The 25,345-nt window shown below is 37.2% G+C and overlaps 1 long non-coding RNA gene across 1 annotated transcript in view; it reads left to right on the top strand.

Moving 5' to 3' along the window:
- The first annotated feature begins 7,653 nt into the window (after window positions 1-7,653).
- LOC125269822 overlaps window positions 7,654-25,345 on the top strand; it is a 72,460-nt gene continuing 54,768 nt past the window's right edge. Inside the window, exon 1 of the long non-coding RNA XR_007185200.1 lies at window positions 7,654-7,797. This is a non-coding gene — a long non-coding RNA (uncharacterized LOC125269822). The remainder of the gene's footprint in view (window positions 7,798-25,345) is intronic.

Here is a 25,345-nt window from a genome sequence, read left to right as displayed (position 1 = left end):
TGTTGAATTTATTTTGGATGACAGTTTTGTCACTTTTATATAATATTGTATATAATCAATTTATTCATATATATAGATAATATAATATTATATAATATATAAGATTATTTTATTAATTATTTTAACTTTAAATAGTAGGCATATTACTAAATTTGTACTTTTAATAATGCCATGACATCAAACATAAAAAAGGATGTGCAATACCATAAGTATTGTTTTTTTTTAAAAAAGAAAATGAATACCTTTATTCAGCAAGAACGCAATAAACTGATCAAAAGTGTCAGTAAAGATATTTATAATGTTATATTTATATTCCAAACAAATGCTGTTCTTTTGAACTTTCATTACACAAAAAAATTTTAAATGCTGATAAAAATAAGAAATGTTTCTTGAGCAGCAAATCAGCATATTAGAATGATTTCTGAATGATCATTTGACACTGCCGGCAATGATGCTGAAAATTCAGCTTTGCCATCATAGGAATCAATTACTACTCAAAGGGGGGTTATGAAATTTAATGTTATTTCATGCACTCTAACTTATTTACATTGTTAAAGAGTTGGATTCTCTTGCTAAACATGGCCAAAGTTTCAAAAAACGAGTTGGACATTTGACAGAGTATTTCTGTGCCAAATACACTCCTTCAGAGTTTGTACAAGTTTCAGAAAGTTTTTTTTTTCTTTTTTTTTTTCGACTATGGCCCTGTATTATGTAATAAAGGGCGGAATTCCATGTATAGGCACTTCTCCAGAAAGAGCGCGCACACATCAACCAGAGCGAGAGAGCAAGAGCACGCCCATCAACGTGCTTTGTTTGGGTTACAGAAGTTTTCGGCAGCCCTGCACAGGACTTGCTCGAGAAAGATAAGTGCATATAATGTAAACAACACGAACGTAGTGAATTCATAAATTCATTATTCATCATTCGCTATACATTATATTCATTATAGTGACTCAAAAGCTATCCAGGGATAATGCGATGGTGTATTGTGTGTGTTTAAATACATTTGTTTAGCTGACCATTGATAGCTTCGCTACACAAAAGCTTCGCATACTCGTGACTCTTTAGCTTCGCCCACGGCACGCCTCCAGGAGCTCAGCTGTTTTCAGAAAGACTCAGTACAGCGTGACTGTCTTTTATAAATCTGATAAAACCAAAGACTCTTCGGAGATATGAAGGATGCTATACCACTCTACAGGTACTCAAGATAAAAGGGATAGTTCACCCAAAAATGAAAATTTGATGTTTATCTGCTTACCCCCAGGGCATCCAAGATGTAGGTGACTTTGTTTCTTCAGTAGAACACAAATGCTGATTTTTAACTCTAACCATTGCCGTCTGTCAGTCAAATAATGGGAGTGAATGGTAACTTGATCAATAAGAGTCGAAAAACCTTGCATAGACAAATCCAAATTAAACCCTGCGGCTCGTGACGACACATTGATGTCCTAAGACACGAAACGATCGGTTTGTGTGAGAAAACGAAATGTATTTATATCGTTTTTACCTCTAATACACCACTATGTCCAACTGCGTTCAGCACTCGCTTAGTGAGGTCTGATCGCGCTCTGACAGCAGAAGTGATGTCTGACACTCATTGAAGTATATGCGCGAGACATCACTGCCGTTGTCAGAGCGCGATCAGACCTCACTAAGCGAGTGCTGAACGCAGTTGGACATAGTGGTGTTTTAGAGGTAAAAAAATTATATAAATACTGTTCAGGATTTGTCTATGTAAGGTTTTTCGACTCTTATTGTTCGAGTTCCCATACGCTCCCATTATTTGACTGACAGACGGCAACGGTTGGAGTTAAAAATCATCATTTGTGTTCTACTGAAGAAACAAAGTCACCTACATCTTGGATGCCCTGGGGGTAAGCAGATAAACATCAAATTTTCATTTTTGGGTGAACTATCCCTTTAACATGAGATTGGCAGAAACTGTGTGTGTTATATACCCTTTAAAATGTATTAAAATAGAAAACAATAATATTACTATTTTTACTGTATTTTTGATAAAATAAATGCTGTCATGGTCAGCATATAGAAGACTTCTTTCAAACATTTAAAAAAAATCTTATTGACCACAAACCTTATATATATATATATATATATATATATATATATGGGCCTAGCTTAAATAAAAAATTAAAATTAAAAAATTAAAAAAATTGTATTAGCTTTTGAAAAGCCAGTGACATATTTAGGCTACTTTACAAATAATTATGATGGAGTAATCATAAATCACATTTTTACAAATCACTAATTCTTAAGAAATGGGACAACATTAACTTTAGTAACTTGTTTTAGTTTTAAAATTAAATTTAGAGTCATTTTTAATTTAGTTTGTGTAATGGCTACATTTCATATGTTGCTTAGGCGTTTCGTAAAAGTTGCAGCACTGCCCATTTTGTCTTTTTATCAATGTCCCATTCCCAATGTCCGAGTTGGTGTAACTGTATACACTAAAACAATATGCAAAGGAGTCATGCTTGTTGCAAGTCTAAATATTTTGTTTAAGAAACTTTGCCCAGTGAATTTGAATAGACAAACAAACAGACGTGTAAATCTGTTTCCAAATGTTCTGAATTATCCTCTCTATCCACCTGGAACAGCCTGATTGCATGTGGTTTGTCTGGATAACTTTATCCTCTGGCTGCCTCTCCCCTGTCAGTGGATCTAGTGTGGATGTGTCATACTTTTGCTGAGTCTAGTCCATTTGACAGTGTGTGCCATGTTCACTGAGGCTGCTCTTTGTGTTCCAGACTGTAGCTACTCTGGCAGACTTATCCTGAAGCCTTTGAGCTTTACATCTGCCTGAAAGAAGTTGCCATCTTTGCACTTTTGTCACAAGGTTGACTAGAAGTGCCAAGGCGCTCGCTCGCTCTCTCTTTCTCTCTCATTCTCTCTTGCAGACCATCTGGATAGAGCAGGTGAATGGAGTATTAGTTCTGTGAAATGTCATTTAAAATGTCACTAATTCACACCAACAATAGTTGCTTGTTTTAGAATTAAATCTACAATGCAGTTTCAGCCAGTCAGGACTGTTATTGTAGGTCATTTTTAGTTTGTTTTTCATTCTATTTTCGGTCTTGCGATTTAACAATAAAAAAACTGTATAGTCTGATATGCAGCGTGTTTCAGAGTGAAGTGTGGCACGTGTTATGATCACAGTGTTTTCAGAATCTCGGTTCACCGTAAATGCTCTAAACACCATCTCTGCACGCTGCAAGTTTAAAATGCATTTGGAAATGCAACGTGCGCTAGGGTTTACTTTATTTATACATTTGCATAATTTCCAACATCACATACACTTCTCTGTTTACAGCATTTCACCAGTAATCCGCCTAAATAAAAGCTTGATGGTTTGAATGATAATGATGAAGAATTAAAGACAATGTTAGTACTGTAATTTAAAATTTAATTATTATTGTAATCAAATATTTATTTTTATTTTACAGTACAATTGTAATTTACAACAGTAATATATTTCTGTTTTTAATTTTATAATTAGAGTTAAAACATTTAATTATAAAGCTAATATTATTATTATCATGATCATCAATATTATATGATTCCTAAAACACCAGTGTAAATATTATTTGGACTGAGACACTATCACAACTAAAATGAGGTTTGGGTCCACTTTAAAGTCCAACTACAAAGTCAAAATTAAAGCTGCAAGCAGCGATGAAAGGGCCCTCGCACCCGGGCTAACCGCCACCCGTTGGCATCAGGAAAACAGTGGGTGACATGGATGTAAGCGAGAAAATACAGGAGAAATATAGCCAAGTCATTTCAAAGTGCCACACTTCCTGCTGCCAACAGGTGGCGCTTTGACCGTAACCAGATCAGACATAGTATGCTTGAGTTACAACAGCTTCATCATTCATGGCGAAACATCAGAATTTGTCAGGCTACCACGGACACGCACTTCAACGAAAACACAAGATCTTTGCAATTAAATGTCGCTAAGGCCTTAAGATTACACTGACCATATATGATGATGTTATTATTAAATGTCTTTGAGGAGTTAGTCACAGTGTAAAATATGTCATTTCCTGTTGCTGGCAGGTGGCGCTATGACTGCAACTGAACATTGGCATATAGATATCTTCAGGTCAGGACTCTAAAAAAACTTGTTAAGTTTAGGGCAGATCCCACATCGTATGCCTGAGTTACAACAACTTCCTGTTTCATGGCGAAACATCGAACTTTGTCAGGCCGCTACGGCCACACCCTTCTGCGAAAACTCTAGATCTTCACAATTTAATATCATAAAGGCCTTTAGATTAGACTGACCAAATATGATGTTGATCTGATTAAAGCTCTAGGAGGAGTTCATTAAAGTACAACATCTGGAAATGGCAAAAACTGCACAAATTTTGCAAAGAAAATTCAAAATATCTGACTTCCTGTTGGTTTTCAGATTTCACTCCAAGAGACTTTTTTGTAGGTATTGGGCTGTTAGATGTGTGTACCAAATTTCATACCTGTACGTGAAACGTAGTGTCAGGGGCACTTTGTTGAAATGTTTTAGGTGGCGCTATCGAGTCATTTTGCCACACTTAATTCTGAAACCCATATCAGACGTAAATTTTCACCACTTCTGACATATCTGCAAAGTTTCATGAGTTTTCGAGTATGTTCGGCCCTCAAAAAAGTGATTCACCTTACATGGCGAAACATCAGACTTTGTCGGTCACCACGGACACGCCCTTCAACGAAAACTCAAGATCTTTGCAATTTAACATCTCAAAGGCCTTAAGATTAGACTGGCCATATATGATGTTGATCTGGTTTAATCTCTATGAGGAGTTAATCATAGTGTAAAACATGTAATTTCCTGTTACCCACAGGTGGCGCTATGACTGTAAATGAATATTGTCATATAGATGTCTTCAGGCCAGGACTGTAATAAAACGTGTGAAGTTTGGGGCAGATCAGACACTGTATGCCCGCGTTACAACAACTTCCTGTTTCATAGCGAAACATCGAAATTTGTCAGGCCGCCACGGACACGCCCTTTGGCGAAAACTCTAGATCTTCGCAATTTAACGTCGCAAAGGCCTTTAGATTAGACTGACCAAATATGACGTTGATCTGATCTCTAGGAGTAGTTCGTTAAAGTACAACATCTGGAAATGGCAAAAACTGCCAACATTTTGTAGAGAAAATTCAAAATATCTCACTTCCTGTTGGGTTTACAAACTTTGCACCCAGGGGCTTTTTTGTAGGTATTGGGCTGTTACATCTGTCTACCGAATTTCATAACTGTACGTGAAACGTAGCACGAAGGGCGCTTAATTGAAATTTTGTAGGTGGCGCTATCGAGCCATTTTGCTACACCTAATTCTGAAACCCATATCAGATGTAAATTTTCACCACTTCTGACGCGTGTGCAAAGTTTCATGAGTTTTTGAGAACGTTTAGGCCCTCAAAAATGCGATTCATTTTGGAGAAGAAGAATAATTGGCTGAGCAATTCCAATAGGGTCCTCACACCATCGGTGCTCGGGCCCTAATAAAACACTAAAAAAAAGATTAAACATGTCATCTGTTTACATGCAACCAACATCAGAGGAGAACCGTAAACATGCAAATGTGTCATTAAATGATTAAAATATTACCTTAAAATCTCAGGGGGTACTTCAAGTAAATATTTTATGCCTAAGGGGCAGGGTTGGGGGTAACACATTACAAATAACGGCAGTTACGTAATCAGATTACTTTTTTTCAAGTAACTAGTAAAGTAATGCATTACTTATACCTTTAAGTTACTTTGTTTTCCCATTTATTGACTGACAGCTCTCCTGTCCCCATGTTGAGATCATTGAAATCATAAGAGCAGAGGTGTTGTGAGAGCATGATGCTTATTGTAGCTGTAGACTAAATGTGAGCAAGCATTTTATTCATCTCACTTGCACAAAACAGATTCAGTATTCCTCAAAATCAATAAAAAAAACAGTGAAATGCAAACTCACAAACCGACAATAATTAAATGTTAAAAAACACAAATATATTTTATGTATTTAATTTCACTTTATTAATCAATGTCTTTGCTGCTGACCTATGATCGAATTTAACCACACTAATAAGCAAAAATGTCTCCAGATAAAAATCACATTTGCGTTTCATTCTTTTGTTTTTATTACTTAAAGGCACAATATGTAAGAATTTGTGCAGTAAAATATCCAAAAACCACTAGGCCAGTGTTATATATTTTGTTCACTTGAGTACTTACAATATTCCAAATATTTCCAACTGTTTGTAAATTGTGAGAAAATTGCAATTTTATCCAAGGCTCCGGGACGTGCGAGGAGTCGCCTGTCAATTGCGTCATACCAACGTTACCCTTAGACCTAATTTAACGGAGGAATTTTGGTATTCTTCTGTAGCCTGACGAGTAACTTTAACTGTTGTTCTTGTGAACTCAAAGACAGCCTGATGCTTTGTTTATAGACTATTTGTGGGTGACTGTTTGTTGTTTCATCTATGAATTTGTGTCGATAATGTATAATAGGGTAAATCCTATACTGTATAATGCTATAAAGCAAGTAGTGTACACAGTCGTAGCTGTATCTTTCACTGTAAGTAAAAAAAAATAAAAAATCAAGTGGGCTCCCCCAAAGTCCACTGTATAGTTCGAACACTGGTGAAGACAACATTTCCCATGATTCCACACTCAAACTTGGCGCCATCAAGCTAAGCCTTTCTTTTGAATAAGTGACCTATAGCGGCAAAAAATCTGCATATTGTAGCTTTAAGTAAGAGTGTTGAACTTTCTTCTCCTGCATCCTGTTCTTCTGTAATCCAAAATGGCAGCACAGCTGAAAGGTTTGAGTTGCATCCTCTACTGTACATGCATTTCCTTCAGCCTGAGGCTTATTCATGTCACTTTTTTTTTTGTGAAAAGGCCTTTACATTTGCAAAAAAATATATAAATAAATAAATAAATAAATAAATAATATATATATATATATATATATATATGTTATTAAAAACAAACAGATGAGTAAAACTAATGCAAAAGTAACGTAACACATTACTTCCCATAAAAAGTAACTAAGTAACGCAATTAGTTCCTTTTTTAAGGGAATAACGCAATATTGTAATGCATTACTTCTAAAAGTAATGTTCCCCAACACTGCTAAGCAGTTCAGCCAACAAAGTTTGGAAACCCCTGCACTAAGCAATCAAAAAACCCAGATTTTGTAATGAAATTCTTTACAACTGTGGAAATTTCTCAGACATTTTCTCAGCATGATCTTTTACCTAATGGATATAACAACTATATCATCATTTGTTCCGTCATAACACAAAAGGTCTTGAGCGATTATTGTTCCATGATCTTTTGCCATCATGTAAAGTGAAACTCATTTGCCAAAACAAATCTCAAATGTGGCATTTTCCCTCTAAAGCACCATTAAGTAATCAGTCTCGGCTGTTAGCATTAGGTAAAATGGGCATGCATGTTATAAACATGCTGTGAAGTGATTTGCTCTTCAAAGTGCTATAAAGAGCCGCCAATCAGAAGCTTTATGGGTTTTTTGAGCTCCGGAGGCAGAGGAAGAAATGAGGAAAGTGCAAGCGAAATGCCTTACATGGTCGATAAAAGGAAGGAACAAGCACATTCATTGTTCATGAACACCTCCCACAGAAGAGGACTATCATTTTAATATCTCTTTAATGTTCTGCTGGAAATATGCATGTCATTTGGGTTCTTTCTGTTCCCGCAGCAGGAAGATAAGTCTGATTGGCTGGTGGGATTTAATTAGAGGTACACTTTATCCTCCGTGTAAGTCCCACATTTTGCCACCTACCTACACTCTTTTGTTCAGACTCCCTTTCATTTTAGTTCTGGTTTCTAATGAGAACAGGATTATACAGACATGATGGACATCCATTTTTCAGGTTGGGAGACGTGACTTAAAACGTGATAATTAAGGTTTTTGTTTCATTCATGTTGTAATTATCCACATTGATTTGACATAAACGAGACCATGGGAAATATTAAGCAGCAAATGTTGTCTGTACGTCCTGCAGTTATAGAATTGAAATGAATAGTTCAGCTGAAAATGAAAATTTCATGTTGTTGCTGGTTATAACTAAGTAAATAATGCCTGAATCTTTATTTTTGATTCAACTAAACCTTTAATTTTATCAGTGAAAACTGATGTAGATAAAGAAGGTGCATCTTGACGTATGTTCTGGACGTCTTGATATGTCTTTCCCATGTGTGGAGTGCAGCTTCCTGTCAGAATGCGTGTTGTCAGATTCAAAGGGTCTGAGTTAGGGCTTGGGGCGCAGCGCAGACCCACATATCCCTGTAAGAGTGCACTCACCAGGGGTTAATGAGAGCTGCCATGGGTCGGTTACCTCACAGAATACTTTCTGCTCCATTGATATGACAACCCACCCCTGGCAACAGTCATCTCTGTCTGTCCTACACACCCACAGACACATGCAGAGAACAGTAGCGGGATGGGGAATATATAGACTGAGGGAAAAGCCAACAAATTAATCAATTTTACTTTGTGATTTTTCTTTTTTTTTTTGGATAAACCGGATATACAATAAGGAAAAAATATAGAGTTGGACGAGGATTGTATCATTCTGGAATTTAGTGGATCATAAAAGGGTTTGGACTAGTGGTTGAGAATCCTATTCTGAACTTTGTTTTTAATAAGGCCCCATTTACACTAGTGTGTTTTTGTTTTAAAATGCATTAGTTTTGCTACGGTTACGCCTGTCGTTTACACTAACCTAGCATTTTCGAACCTCACAAACGGAGACTTTCGAAAACACTGCAGACCCCGTTTTAGTTTGCATCTGTCGGGGTTGCATTTCAGTATGAACAGACCAAAATGGAGACTTTTGAAAACGATGGGCGTGGCAGCCCACATTTGCTCTGCATATCCTTGACAACCGTGTAAACAATAACATGGAAAGTGAACTGCAATCTTTGCTGGCTTTGTTGTCATTTTTAAGCAGCCATTGTGCAGTTAAACTCTGCCTTTTTTAATACTGCAGCTACCTACATTCGCAAGACGCAACTGTTTACATTTGTGTGCGCATGCCCAGTGTGCGTTTTCAGTCATGTAGTGTAGACGGAGATCATTTCTGAAATGCTGTGGAAACGCCAGTGTAGACGAGGATCGTTGTCATTTTAAAACAAAAATGCTCTAGTGTAAACGGGGCCTAAATACTGTAACTAAATGATTGTCTGTGTTATTCTTAATCAGTGATAACATCTTAATTTCTTTCGCCAGTGTGGATAGAATGCCATAAAATACACAGTGAATTTTTTCGCGGTGTGTTCTGCTCTTTTGGCACAAGTCGGAACACTATTGCCGACTTTCGGCCGATTCAGTATGTTGAACTTGCGATTAAACTTGTTGGTAAGAGAGATCATTCTGATTGGCTGGTCAGCTTGAACCAGCATGCAAGACGAAAAACTGAAGTGACAAAAGTCTTAGTTCTTCTGGTTTCCCTTTTAAAATGACAAATACTGCCACCTGCTGGTATGGAGAGTTATTTCCTCTCAGGCAGGCACATATTTTCTTCCTCTAAAGCACAATGAATGACTTTGAAACAATTTTCACTCAGACATTGCTACTAAATTTTACAAAGAATTACAAAGAAACGTCAAGTAACACATTGAATTAAATTTGAAATTTTGAAGTAGAAAGATTGAAATACAAACCCGATTCCAAAAAAGTTGGGACACTGTACAAATTGTGAATAAAAACAGAATGCAATGATGTGGAAGTTTCAAATTTCAATCTTTTATTCAGAATACAACATAGATGACATATCAAATGTTTAAACTGAGAAAATGTATCATTTTAAGGGAAAAATAAGTTGATTTTAAATTTCATGGCATCAACAGATCTCAAAAAAGTTGGGACAAGGCCATGTTTACCACTGTGTGGCATCCCCTCTTCTTTTTATAACAGTCTGCAAACATCTGGGGACTGAGGAGACAAGTTGCTCAAGTTTAGGAATAGGAATGTTGTCCCATTCTTGTCTAATACAGGCTTCTAGTTGCTCAACTGTCTTATGTCTTCTTTGTCGCATCTTCCTCTTTATGAAGCACCAAATGTTTTCTATGGGTGAAAGATCTGGACCACAGGCTGGCCATTTCAGTACCCGGATCCTTCTTCTACGCAGCCATGATGTTGTAATTGATGCAGTATGTGGTCTGGCATTGTCATGTTGGAAAATGCAAGGTCTTCCCTGAAAGAGACGACATCTGGATGGGAGCATATGTTGTTCTAGAACTTGGATATACTTCTGGATCAAGTTTAGATATGGCTTCTTTTTTGACCTTTAGAGTTTTAGCCGGCAACGGCGAATGGCACGGTGGATTGTGTTCACCGACAATGTTTTCTGGAAGTATTCCTGAGCCCATGTTGTGATTACAGTAGCATTCCTGTATGTGATGCAGTGCCGTCTAAGGGCCCGAAGATCACAGGCATCCAGTATGGTTTTCCAGCCTTGACCCTTACGCACAGAGATTGTTCCAGATTCTCTGAATCTTTGGATGATATTATGCACTGTAGATGATGATAACTTCAAACTCTTTGCAATTTTTCTCTGAAAAACTCCTTTCTGATATTGCTCCAATATTTTTCGCCGCAGCATTGGGGGAATTGGTGATCCTCTGCCCATCTTGACTTCTGAGAGACACTGCCACTCTGAGAGGCTCTTTTTATACCCAATCATGTTGCCAGTTGACCTAATAAGTTGCAAATTGGTCCTCCAGCTGTTCCTTATATGTACATTTAACTTTTCCGGCCTCTTATTGCTACCTGTCCCAACTGTTTTGGAATGTGTAGCTCTCATGAAATCCAAAATGAGCCAATATTTGGCATGACATTTCAAAATGTCTCACTTTCAACATTTGATATGTTATCTATATTCTATTGTGAATAAAATATAAGTTTATGAGATTTGTAAATTATTGCATTCTTTTTTACTCACAATTTGTACAGTGTCCCAACTTTTTTGGAATCGGGTTTGTAGTATTTTCTCAAAAATGTACTTCAAAATTAAATTTTTAAAGTGTACTAAGCTAATTGTTAATTGCTAAGGAACCAGAATAATTAGAATCAATTGTAGAATCAGAATTGGAACCACAATTCTTAAATTCTCTGCAATTCCTATCCCTATTACACCGTGTCTACATCAGATGCGACTTTTATTGCATCGCATCGCACCGCAACATCTGACAGCTGTCTACACTGAATGCGACAAGCCGACCGTTGTAAAGCACTTGGACTGCGTCAGAAATAGAACGTGGAATCCATTTATTGTCGGGAATTTGTCACGTCGTGCTGCATCAAATGTAGACATTATCACTGATTATAATGGTTTCTGTTGTCTTTTGACACGTCACATTGTGCATTTTAAAATAAAAACGATCCTCGTGTACACTGGCGTTTCGATCTCTGTCTACACTACATGGCCGAAAACACGTCACATGACTGTTCATGCACACTGGGTATGCGCGTACAAGTGTAAACAGTTGCCTCTTGCACTTGTAGGTAGCTGCAGTTTTAAAAAACGCAGAGTTTAACTGAACAATGGCTGCTAAAAATAACAACAAAACCAGCAAAGATTTCAGTTCAGTCTCCATGTTATTGTTTAGACGGTCATCAAGGATATACTGTTTATACTGAAACAACATTTCCAGACTAAAACGGGGTCTGCAGCGTTTTCGAAAGTCTCCATTTTCAAGGTCGACAGGCATAACCGTAGCAAAACTTACGCATTTTAAAACGAAAACGCATTAGTGTAAATAGGGCCTCAGTGACATCAGCCCAAAAAAGGAATGTTTTTTTCAGAGGCTGCTTGATTTTGATTATGAAGACAAAATATAATGATTTTTTTTCTTTGGAATAACATGCACAGAATCATTCACAATAAGACCAGGAATGTGCATTAAAAAAGTAAATAGAGTTGATTTTGATTTTATGTTGACTTTAAATATCAAATAGTTATCAGAGTTACTTCCTTCCTCCTCCTTTCAGTGTTATCGTAAATAGCCCTATGCATATTCATGGGCATCTACGTCACATGAAATACATCATCAGCACTCTTTGAGAGAGGTTGAATGCACCAGTTCATCCACAGCATCGGCGTCTCAGTCGCTTAGCGTCTGATTCATGTTGATCTGTAAGGCTAGATTCATGATGTGAGTGGAAGTCAACAATACATGTAATGAAAATTGCTCTTCTACCATCTGGAGCCTTATGTCAGGGGCTCATTCATGAAATAAGTGTACCAACAAAGGCACACACACACGCACACACACTAGAAAGAAATGCATATGTTCCCCAAGTGACCACTAGAGTGCTGTGCAGCATTACAGATATCATTCCCACAATGTTTGGAGAGTTAAACATACTGACTGCATTAGAATTGTGGCCTTTTAAAAGCAGGCTTTACATTATAGATTTCCCATAATGCTCAAAGAGTCCCATAAGTATTGAATCAGTCTTAAATTAATGCCTGACATTTAAAGAAGTGTTTTTTTTTCCCATCACATTTTCTATGATATTTCATGATACATACTGTATAAAAACATGAACATATACTTTGAATGATTGTTGTTTATTGTTGTTATTGTTATTGTTTTAGTGTCAGTTTTTGGAAACATTTAAAGGACTCATAGTCTCTTTATACAAATAATTCCATGGGCAAACCAATTGTCCTAGAAACATTCAAAAACTAATTAAGATTCATATCAACACAAACGCAGGACAATTGTATTTGTTATATAAGCTACATAACTTTATTAATAATTAATTGGAAAGAGCCAGTTCTAATGAACTGTTCCCAGACCATATCTTAAAATGCAAGTCATAGCATAGCCTAGGGTATTAAACGAACATATTCGAAACAAAGAGTATTCAGAATGAATAAAAGCATGGCAGTTTAGCTTTGAGTTATTCTTACAAATAAACTGAGAAAAGGTCCATAGAGAAAAGATAAAAGAACAGAATATTGGTATCATTTGCCAACACTCCTTAACATCTTGTGATATGTGTGTGTGGGTATATATATGTATACATAAATATAAAAACAGGAATAAATTACATTTTAAAATATATTAAATTAGAAAATACTAAATTGTAATGATATTTCCTAATATTACTGTAACGTTTAGTTTTCATGGACTAAGAGTACGTTTACGCGATATTGAATTACTAAAAACGGAAAAGTTTTTCCTTTGCGTTTTTTGCGTACAGGCGACAACGTTGTCAAAACGATCCTCGTTGCATTTTTGTAGTTTACACAGAAACAATAACAGTATCCTTTTCAAAAACTTTGCTGTTTTCAAAAGTTTGCATTTTCAGGCCCCCAAAACGCTGTTGTTGTGTAAATGAACAGCCAAAACGCTTAAAACGTTTTCCATTTTTAGTTGAAAATGGTGTAAAAGTTTGAAAATCTTTGTTTTCTGTGTTTCCTTTTTGTTTCCATGGTTCCTTAGCATGTTTTCATTTGTTGTCAAAGCGACTCATTTGATTCACCTGCTCCTTGTTCAGCTATTTGGTTTCTGTGTGTTTATAGCCTTTAGTTGTAGGCCCCGTTTACACTAGTGCATTTTCATTTTAAAACGCATACATTTTGCTACGGTTACGCTTGTCGTTTACACTACTCCGGCATTTTCGAACCTCGAAAATTAAGACTTTCAAAAACACTGCAGACCCAGTTTTAGTTTGAAAACACCGGGGTTGCGTTTCAGTATAAACGGACCAAAGCGGAGACTTTTGAAAACGATGGCGTGGCTGCCCACGTTCGCTCTGTGTATCCTTGATGACCGTCTTTAGAACAGTAACATGGAGACTGAACTGCAATCTTTGCTGGCTTTGTTGTCATTTTTAGCAGCCATTGTGCAGTTAAACTTGCGCATATCCAGTGTGCATGAACGTTCATGTGACGCGTTTTCGGCTGTGTAGTATAGACGGAGGTCGTTTCTAAAATGCTGTGGAAACTCCAGTGTAGACGAGGATCGTTTTCATTTTAAAATGCTGATTTAAAACCAAAATGCATTATTGTAAACCATTCTCATCATTGTATAGTCGGTTGTGTTCTCCTAGGTTCCTCCTATTCTCCTATGCTCCTGCATGTTTGTTGTGAATAAACGTAGCTGCTGCAAATAGATCCTATTTCAACTACTCTCTTTCTGCAGTGAACCGTGACAATTACTGTGTTTACTGTGGTTTTTTATCAACAAAATATAGCCTTGGTGAGCATAAGAGACTTCATTCATTCATGTTTTTTTTTTACGTTTCATTTTACATTTTGTATTTCTTCATTGCCTTTGCAGTAAATGCAGTGTAGATGAAACACTGCATCACTGATCTTTAACCCTCACATCTAATTCAGTGAGTGTGTTCAGTGGTGTGAGGTGACTGTAACTCTGGTGCTGGCGGGCAGGGCAGGACTAGTAGAGGTGGATGTAGACACACTGAGGGGAGAGGCTGATTAAGAACCTCCGCAGTGAGAGAGCAGGGCAACAGCCTACTCCCATGCTACTGGCTGACCTTGCACAATTCAGTTCCATGAAGCCAAGTCACAGTCATCCCTCTGGAAGAAAAGCTTGCTGACCATATGGGTCATGCCTATAAACACTGTTTTCCTTCCTGTCATACAAAGTGCCCCCACCTACAAAAATGCACACGTAGCATTTAATGTAGCCCATAAAATGGGAGCCACTGGGAGAACATACTGTAGAATCTGACATCATTATTACCGGATTTTTGTTTGGATTCTAAACTAGCCTCAAGGAAAAAGAAAATTCTGCCATGTACTCACCTTCATGTTGTTCCAAACCCATTCGCTGTTATTTTTCCAGAAGAACTCAAAAAGAATGTATTTTTGAAGAGTCTTTACACAACTATTTTCCAGTTAAAGTAGTAACGTGGGCACTATAGTCCATATCTGTGTGAATACACTGAATGTGTGAGGAACAAACCCAAATTTATGTCATTATTCACAGATAAACTTCCTCTTCAGTAAGTCTCTGTTATCTCCAGAACTGCTCTGGATCAATTTGAATTTGTGTGCATATTTTACAATTGGATTAGGTAACACTTCAAAGGATCCATTTATTAACATTAGTTTACTACATTAGTTAACATGACATACGATTAATAAATGGTGTAGAAGTATTGTTCATTGTTAATTCAAGTTAATTTCAACTTTTATTTAAATACAAATTTATCTTTTAACATGAATAAGCAAGGAACAATTTAAATTTTATTAACTAAAAATGACAAAGATTATGAATTGCTTTAAGTAATTGCTTTAGTTTTTGTGAGCTAATGCATTAACTAGTTAACAAATGAGAAATTGCTTTAAAGTGTTACCTTAGATTCAAGTCATTTAACATTATTCGGTGCATTAGCTCATGAACTAAGGAACATTTTTACAGCATTCATCAATCCATGTTAATTTATAAATATATGGTACACTTTAGTTTTGGGTCCAATTCTCACTATTAACATGTTGCATATTAGCATGCATTTTAGTAGGATATTGGTTGCTTATTAGTACTTCTAAAGCACATATTAAAGGGTTAGTTCACCCAAAAATAAAAATTCTGTCATTTATTTCTCACCCTCATGCCGTTCCACACCCGTAAGACCTTCGTTCATCTTCAGAACACAAATTAAGATATTTTAGTTGAAATCCGATGGCTCCGTGAGGCCTTAATAGGGAGCAATGACATTTCCTCTCTCAAGATCCATAAAGGTACTAAAAACATATTTAAATCAGTTCATGTGAGTTCAGTGGTTCAATATTAATATTATAAAGCGACGAGAATATTTTTGGAGCGCCAAAAAAAAAACAAAATATGGACTTATATAGTGATGGCCGATTTCAAAACACTGCTTCAGGAAACTTTGGAGCATAATGAATCAGTGTATCGAATCATGATTCAGATCTCGTGTCAAACTGCCAACGGCTGAAATCACGTGACTTTGGCGCTCCGAACAGCAGATTCTACACACTGATTCATTTGTGCTCCGATGCTTCCTGAAGCAGTGTTTTGAAATCGGCCATCACTAAATAAGTCGTTAGTTAGTAGTTAGTAACTACCTTACTAACTATTAATAAGAAGTAATTAGGAGTTTACTGCAGCAAAAGTCATAGTTAATAGTTAGATAATAGTGAGAATTGGACCATAAACTAAAGTGTGGCCAAATATACTATTGCTTATTGTTAATTTATTCAAAATACTTTTGTTCATTCATAATAAAAATGTTAACATGTATTAATAACATGTATTACAATAAGGTTTCATGATGAAATTAACATTAACATTAATAAATGCTTGTATTTTCTTGTATTTTTTTTGTTAGTTCATTATACCTAACTAATGTTAACAAATTAAACAGTGACACTTTACAATAAGGTCCCATTTGTCAACAGCAATGCTTTAACAAACATGAACTTACAATGAGCAATATATTTTTACAGCTTTTATTAACCTTCGTTAGTGTTGGTTTAACAAAAATGTTCACAGTGCATTACTAACAGATACAACATTTGATCTTAAAAATGTGTTAGTAAATGTTGAGATTGACATTAATAAATGCTGTAGAGGTGTTATGTAGTTAACTAATGTTAACAAATGAAACCTTATTGTAATGTTGTTTTTTTAAAGATTTAGTTGACCCTGTTCGCAATTAAGACTGATTCAGTAGTTTATCTCACTGGAATCTATGCCAGAATTTTAAAGGTCCCGTTCTTCGTGATCCCATGTTTCAAACTTTAGTTAGTGTGTAATGTTGTTGTTAGAGTATAAATAAAATCTGTAAAATTTTAAAGTTCAAAGTTCAATGCCAAGCGAGATATTTTATTTAACAGAAGTCGCCTACATCGAACGGCCAGTTTGGACTACATCCCTCTACTTCCTTCTTTAATGACGTCACTAAAACAGTTTTTTGACTAACCTCCGCCCACAGGAATACACAAGAGTTGCGTTTGTAGAGTGTGTTTGTCGCCATGTCGTCGAAACGCTGTTATTTTCATCCCGCAGTCCAATCACCGGGTCTGATTCCGGCTCAAATTGATAGGGTAAAATTAAAGACATGTTTACAATAACACTGAGCGCGTGCATCTCCACGTTATGGTAAGAGGCGTGACTTTTCCGGGCAAGATGCGCTAAACTGCTGTCGAATCACAACACAGGAACCGCTGGCACAATCAGAACTCGTTACGTATTTCTGAAGGAGGGACTTCATAGAACAACGAAGTCATCAGCCCGTTTTTATGACAGTGGAAACAGCGGTATACAGATAAGTAAATTATGTGAAAAATACTGTGTTTTTTTACACGCGAAACATGAACACATGTTATACTGCACACTATAAACACAATCAAAGCTTCGAAAAAAATTTTTTTTTTCCTTCAGAATAACTTTTTGCAAAGTCTATGCTCGCAGCATGAATGTTCAGGGTGAATATAAATAGTTATATTGATTTGTGCATGGGGGTGTATTAGTGTGGATGGTAACAGCAGACACAACAACTTGGCTGATTAGTTTGTTGGTCAGAGTACGAGAGGAAACCAGTGGAAGTCTGAATAATCAAAGCCTGCGTCCCTGTGTGCTGCCTGCCAATAGACCCCCTCATTACTGGGATGTTGACAATCAGCTACAGCAACGGTGACACTATTTCCTAGTCCTCGGAGGCCGGATCCTTTGAGTGTCATGGGGGGGAAGGCATCGCAAAGCACTTGTACAATAGAGCGAGATGCTTTGTATAAAAAACAACAGCTTGTTTCTTCCATCCCTTTCACATGTATGAGTTTCCTGGCATATTCTGTCCTGCAATGTTCTTTCCTGTTCGTGGCACTAATTACATGGTTACACTAAGCTATTATTAGGCATCCTCTTTGTTTACTTAATGCTGTCTTTGTGTGTGTGTGTTTTATGTAGCCTTGGTTTTCAGACGAGTACACAATCAGGCACATTCACTACTGCAAGACTGAAAATAACTTGGAGATACTATCATTGCTCAGACGCGTAATGAAATTCAGAAACAGAATCAATAGAATTCTATGGCCTTCTGAACTGCTGCGTGATTGGACGGAATGAGATCATAATGACTTAAATCAAAATTGCTTATTTATAGAGCGATTTGCACTCTCCGTTATGAATAATGAAGTAACTTTAGAGATGAAGCTGTTACATAATGTTTTGACAGATTTGGAGAAGTGAAAGAGATTTATATAAATAAACTTCCAATTTGGTCAGATAATCTCTCCCGCATCATTGGACTTAGTTTGGCTTACCTGTGAGAGCCGCTGTCTGTTTGTCCATCCTCTCTCTTCAATGCTTTTGTTTTTCAGTGTGCAATTGTAATTTCATTAAACATTTAATGCGATTCACATGGACACCAAAATAACCTGCCATGGTTCTGTTCTATTATTGATCAATTAGAAAGTAATTTAAGCAGGACACACTTATTTATCTATGTTTATAATGGGAAGATTTATCCAGGTGCTTTGTGAGATGCTGAGAAAGTGCATTTAATGGAATCATTTCATATCCATTATAGCCAGTGCTTTGCTCTAATTTAAAATAAAGACATGAGACTTTAAAAGTTAATTTCATTATTATTACCTGCACCATTAGGGGACTTTACTATTATGAGCATATTTGCAGCGAGGGAGCTAAAGCTTGACAACATTCAACACACTATAAGCTGTCGGGGTGTCACACGGTGTATTCATTCAGAAAATGACATCATTAAAATTGATCAAGTGTAAGAGAGAATATCAGGAACCATGGGGTGAACCCCTCTTTCAAACAAAACCTTTATATGCAGTCTAACGTACCTCCATCAAACCCCTGTTGTCATCTGACTCCAATGTGCTAGCCATATATAAATGAGCAGCTATAAATGAAACGAGTGGTGCTGATGAGATTTGGGGAATATGAGAACTTCATGTGAACTTCAGCACAGATTAGGCTATACAGTGTGGAGCTATTCCTTCCAACAGTGGCAATGGGATGAAGTAAATTATGGGACAGTTTGTTTAGCTCTGTCTATTTTTAATGGGCTTATTAATAAATAAACATTGCAAATATTACAAAATGTGACATTAATATGATTACGGTGAAGTTACGGTGGGAAGCGGTATCTCTCTTGCCTCCCCTGAACCCATTGAGTTTTAACAGACCCCCTAAAGCGTGCTATGGGTTTGACGTGTTCTTGCTCTGTCCATAAAATAAATGTATGTCTCCGAAGGGGAGGTTTTTGTAGAGCATTTGCTTCTCAAGAAAAAGAGATGTGAGATTATTTGTGTGTAGCACAATAGCTAACTACAGACTGACTTTTCCTCATTCATTCTCAGTGTTAGATACACATGTGCACAGTTCAGTTGAATGATAAAGTTTACTTTCTTTAACTTAGGGGCCACTTACACGACAGTGTTTTCAACTTTTTATGCCTTTGAGCCATTCATTTACATGCCAACAGCATTTTGGGGCCTGAAAATGCAAACTTTTGAAATCGGCTTTCAAAGTGCAAGTTTTTGAAAACGAAACCATTATTGTCTAGGTGTAAACTACAAAAAACGTGAATTTGTGAAAGCAGTGATGTCATGCACATGCATATTACATGCATATTACGTCTATAGGTGTGTAGTGTTTCTTTACAAAGTGACATCGCCAACTACTGGCCTGGCAGCATATTACAGTGTTTTTAGTCGTTTTCGCAGATCCACGTAATGGTAATCATTTTGACAACATTGTCGTCTCATCTTTACAGGAAAAACTTTTCAGTTTTTAGAACATTGTGTAAACATATCCTTAATGCTGTTAAAGTAAATTTACGAAGAAAACTGCTACTGAAATATCCACATACAATTATTAACCACAGTGAAAGAGCATGTGGTTTATCTGTCTATCAGATGGACGTGAAAGTTGCATTTGTTACTATATATGGTAGGGTCCCAATGCAGGAATCATCATTTGCCGCTTTTCCACTGTCGGGCCAGTGCGAGCCAGGGCTAACAGCGTGCCGGGCTGGGCCTATGGCCACAGACCTTAGGCACCGAGGCCAAAATCAAGTTGCGTTTCCACTGTCGGTCTTCTAGCTCCCCAGCGCTGATCTAAAAACCACCCTTAAACACACCTCCCTTGATCAAACGTCACACAACCCAACCCATTTCAGCGCGTAGACCATCACCTGACTACGATTAGCTCCGCCTTTCACCTCGACCGTGCCTCAAGCCCCAGCTGGCCCGCTTTGGACCAAGGTTTTTGGCAGGCCAAAAAACCCGTGCCTTTGGCACCGAGGAAGCACCGAAGAAGCACGATCAAGCCCCGGAAGTGACAGCGGAAACGCGACCGGCCCTGGCACGCATTAACACGCCCGCCTTTGGCCCGACAGTGGAAACGCGGCTATTGGTTCAGTTAATTTTTACCATCGATTTGTAAATTAATACTTTTCATGTTTGCCTCACATAATCATCTCCATATGTATGGCTCAGTAACTGTTTGCAATGCAGAGCAATTGGGTTTTGAGTTTTCATCTCAAGTTTACTTTTGTTTACATTATTGGTTAGGTTTAGTGTAGGTGCTACATTATATATCTCTGCGATAGATCATTACACTGTAAAAAATGAATGTGTTTTTAATGGTAAAATATTGTAAAAACGCTTTTACGGAAAAAAAATTGTAAATAGGTTAACAGTAAGTTTCCGTATTATATACAGGGATAAACTGTAAAAACTCTATCCAGACATTTTCTGTAATTTTCAGACAATTTTTAGAAGTAAAAAAGACAAAATCAATGTATAATTTACAGTCAAAAACTGTAAACTGATATTCCCACAATTCCCTCTGTGACACTCCACATCTGAAAGTATTTTGTTTAAATAATCATGTTTCTTAATAGTTTTTGTTATCAGTTATGTACATTAGGGTTTTATCTTACATCTTCTGTTGTTTAATGAAAGTTTATTGCATTATGTAAGTGTTGTGGGTTACCATGATGGTGTTTTGCATGTGTGTGGATGACTCTGTGCACCTTCTTTATATTAGTATATACTTCAGTTTATGAAAAAGCTACTTGTGATGAACTCTGATTCTTCATGTGGCTTTCTCTTTTACCACCTGCATTATTATGGTGGTTGTCAGTATATGTTAAAGGTACAAAACAGATTTTAGTAGTAGTGTGCATTGTTGAATTTATTGGTTTACATTCAAATTTTCTGGTTTGTTACAGTTTTATACTGTAAAATGTACAGTTTGTTCTGTAAATGTGCCAAAATTATTTTGTAAAACCTACAGAATTTTTTTTTACAGTGTAGCATCACTTACGAGCTGCTGTGCTGCGTACAACATAATGAATATGTGAGATTCACGTTCACCTGTATCTGTTAAAACAATGCGTCTTTAGAGCCGCTCATTTCACTTTGAAAGCGGTGTGAAACACAATACGCAACATAATATCATTTTGCAGAAATACCAGCACCGGCACGGTTTTCCATTGAGCCAGGGTTAACTTTTGACTGGCAATTTCACAAGGAGACAATTAAAGCTTTATCTTTGTCTCCAAGAGCGATCCGAAACTCAGGAGGAATCCAATGTAACTCGCTGTTCAGCAGTCTCAAGGTGACTACACTTTGAATGACTTCTGATTTTTAATTGAGCACGCAGAGACATTCACAAGGCCCAGGAGAATCCACGGTCGAGGTGAGCGTGAATGCGTAGTGCTATGCAAATGGCTTCATTCCCCCTCTCACGATAATTAGAATGGGTTCCCTAATTCGACAGAAGTTGTTGCTGACTTGCAGCGACTTCCTCTCTAATGCAAATGTAGCTACCAATATCAAGGGCGACGCATCAGCCAATTCATGCGAGACCAGAGATCAAAACACGTATGGACTGTGTCATGCATACTTCATAGGGCGTATCCTTCCAAAATCTTGTGCAGCTATTAAGAGGAGATGAGCTTTTGGATCGCAATCCCATGAAGAATGCATTTCTTCCGAATCCCATTACGGAAGCTACAGTGCTCACAGAGGGTTTAATGGCAGGGTTAGCTCAGCCAACGAAAGTGAAGCTCTAAATCAATCAATGATTAAAACAACACTTCTGGCTTCTCGGTGGCTGGCTGCTTTTAATTTCTAGCCCAAACCAGCCTCTTTTCAATTTTTCAGCGATCCCTCAAAGTTGCCGCTTCGCCAGCATGTCTCCAGAGAACGGCTGCTGTTGTCTCACTCGTCCCGCCGCCAGTCGGGAAAGTGGCTGGAGGGGGTTCTCCTGATGATGCCAGTGTAAAAAAGGCCCCGATTAATTACTGATGTGGTCTCAGAGCAGGGACATGACAGCAGGTAAATGAGATTCAGGAAGAACAGCTGCAGCTCCTCATCTCCTGTGCCGGCTATTCTTAGAAGATAAAGAGCAGGCCGGATGGCCACTTGCCGAACGAGCCAAAGAAATTAACAATTTCGAAATGTCCTCAGATAATGGACCTTTCTGCCTGTTAAGTGGCGTCACTCTGTGACTATTCTTTTATTTTTTTGCACGTCGTGCAGAAGTGGGTGACTGGAGACAGAACAAGGGCAGAGAAATTTGAGGCGAATTTGAGGAAACGTCCAAACTATAGCGAAATATAGCAGATTTCAATTGATCATTTCAACACCTGAGAGCACATCTGATGATTCTCGAGTTTGAGTTCCCACGCAGAGGTCGCATCAAATATTCATCAGCTTTCTTTGGTCTTTACTGAGGGATGATTCAAAAGATGGATTTGCTCTATAAGCAAATTCATCTTCTCGAAGAGTCTCGAAGTGAGACACGGGTCAAACCCTTTAAAATGATAATTGATTCAAGCATCTCTTGAAATGTGGCTCATTTGCTTGTTAAAATTCTTTCCCAAACTGTCCTCTGGCTGTTTATCCGTATACTTGTGGCGTAACGTATTCGCATTAACTCTCCTGTCACTCATCATACAACCTGATGAATTTGTCGCAATATCTATTTATTTTGGGGGAAAAATAATGGGTTCTGCATTTTGCAGCAACAGTGATGTTTTTGTGGGCGGACTGAGCTGGATTTGGGCATCAATCTTTCCCTCTCCCTGCTGATGATTGGAGGTGCAAGGTGGATGCTGAGCACAGGTTAGCTGAAAGGTCCCAGATTCCAGCACGGCATTATTTACTGTGGTGGGAGACACACACATACATTACAGACATCTGAGGAAAGGTCATAGAGAAAGATGGAGAGCTGCGGTAAATTGCCTCTCCATCACATTATTGGGCTTTCATATTGCCAAGTCAGTCATGCTGGCACACGAAGGGCCCTGACCTGACTGGTTATTCTGTACACTAGTAACATCAGCCTGAATGTCTGATATGTGAAATCCGAAAGCCTAATAGCTAGAGATGAGACTTTATGGAGACCGATTTATCTGAGATCATTCGCACTAGTATCTGTTTTCCTTTCTGTGAAACAAATCTGGATTGAATGAATGTTGCTTTTGCATCTTAAAACTAGGCTTGTTTCATTAACTATTAATGCAATTAATAGAAGAACTAACTTCAGTTTTTGATTTGAATGAAGATAATTAATCAGATTTATCAACATTTGTCTGCTTATAGACAATGTCTGTCTAAGTCATTAATTAAGGTCTTTTTAATGCTTTCATCTGCCAAAATAATGTAATGTCTTAAATGATCTGTTTTTTTGGTTGCTTTTATTAACATGTACTGATATATGCAATTCTATATATGTTCTCAGTTGATATTGTTCATTGAAGCTTACTGTATTAGAGTGAGCGAGTTTATTAATTACCTGCATTCAGATTTATCATTTTCCTTCAGGTCAGTCCTATGTTCATAATAAAAAATCTGTTTAAATGTCCGATGTATCATCTTGTCCTTTTAACAATTAAGGGGTTTTCCCGTGACTGACAGCGCTAGTCAAAGCATTTGTCAGTTGCGTCTTGTTTCGTGTTCACAATAATTCAGTCGTTTGAATATAAAAGTCTTCGCTACTGACTGACACACTCATGTGTGTCTTTGCTGCCATCTAATGGTGTAATAATGTAACTTCTGTTGCTGTTCACGGTCAGGGACTACTTTTTCCGGTGGAAGGAAGGCTTTTAGTGAAAGTTTACTTCATGAAAGTTGCACTGATACAACATATTTTTGGCTTTAATATTTGTATTGTGTGGTAACAGTTTATAAAAGCAATAAGGTACTTGAGGCTAGTGCTGTATCGTGAATAAGTCACGGCTGAAGGGGTTGCAGGCACTCCACAATACAGCACATCCTCTCATACCTTAATGCTTACTCACACAAACACATACACACACAGGTTTGTTTTTGTGAATTGTGGGGACATTCCATAGGCGTAATGGTTTTTATACTGTACAAACCGTATTTTATATCGCTCTACACCAATTCTACACCTAAACTACCCATCACAGGAAACTGTGCACATTTTTACTTTCTCACAAAAACTCATTCTGTATGATTTATGAGCCTTTTGAAAAATGTGGACATGAGGTAATGTCCTCATAAGTCACCCTCTCCTTGTAATACCTATGTATGCCATTATACAAATTTGTGTCACACACACACACACACATATATATCTGACATCTTAATTTGATGGCATTTCTTTAAAAATATTAATATATGCAATTTTATTCATTCAAATTAAAGAGTTTCTCTAAAATTCAATTGGTTATTTTATTTATAAAATGTAATAATTAATGTAATATTTTTTTAGAATTGTATTTTTTTTGTATTTTTTTTTTAAACATTTATTTTAAAAATGTCTTTATATAATATTAATTTGGTGGCTTTTCTTGGCAAAGATTGATATATGTAATTAATTCTGTTAATGAATCTGCATATCATCTGATTAATTTGATTACCATTTTCTATCATTTGACAGCCTGAATTAAATCCCATCTGGATCCATTTTGAAATTACATCACTTGAAATACTCTCATACAACAGAATGGAGGGAGATGACAGGATCAACAGAAAATTTGATAGAGTAAGTCCCTAAAAGGGCCTGGAGTCATATGTAACCGAACAGACCGATTTATCACCGCTGGCTTTTATGTCCATTGTTTACAATCCTTGGGTCCTGATTGAAATAAAGTGCAGGGAATGTTTTCCCAGGACATGTAATTTCAGAGATGAATGACCCCGTCCTCATTTGCTCCCCGAGATCTAGATCCGTAGCGGATCTAAGTTCTTAGTTACTATTGCACAGAAATATTCGGAAGCATTGGAGATGTCGGAAACTGTGGGATTTCACCTCGGGCCTCGTCTGACAAAAGACTGTGACTAACTTT

Source organism: Megalobrama amblycephala, linkage group LG1 (assembly GCF_018812025.1).
Source record: "Megalobrama amblycephala isolate DHTTF-2021 linkage group LG1, ASM1881202v1, whole genome shotgun sequence".
In the NCBI taxonomy this organism is placed as follows: domain Eukaryota; kingdom Metazoa; phylum Chordata; class Actinopteri; order Cypriniformes; family Xenocyprididae; genus Megalobrama; species Megalobrama amblycephala.
This window is presented reverse-complemented; position numbering and strand designations above follow the sequence as displayed.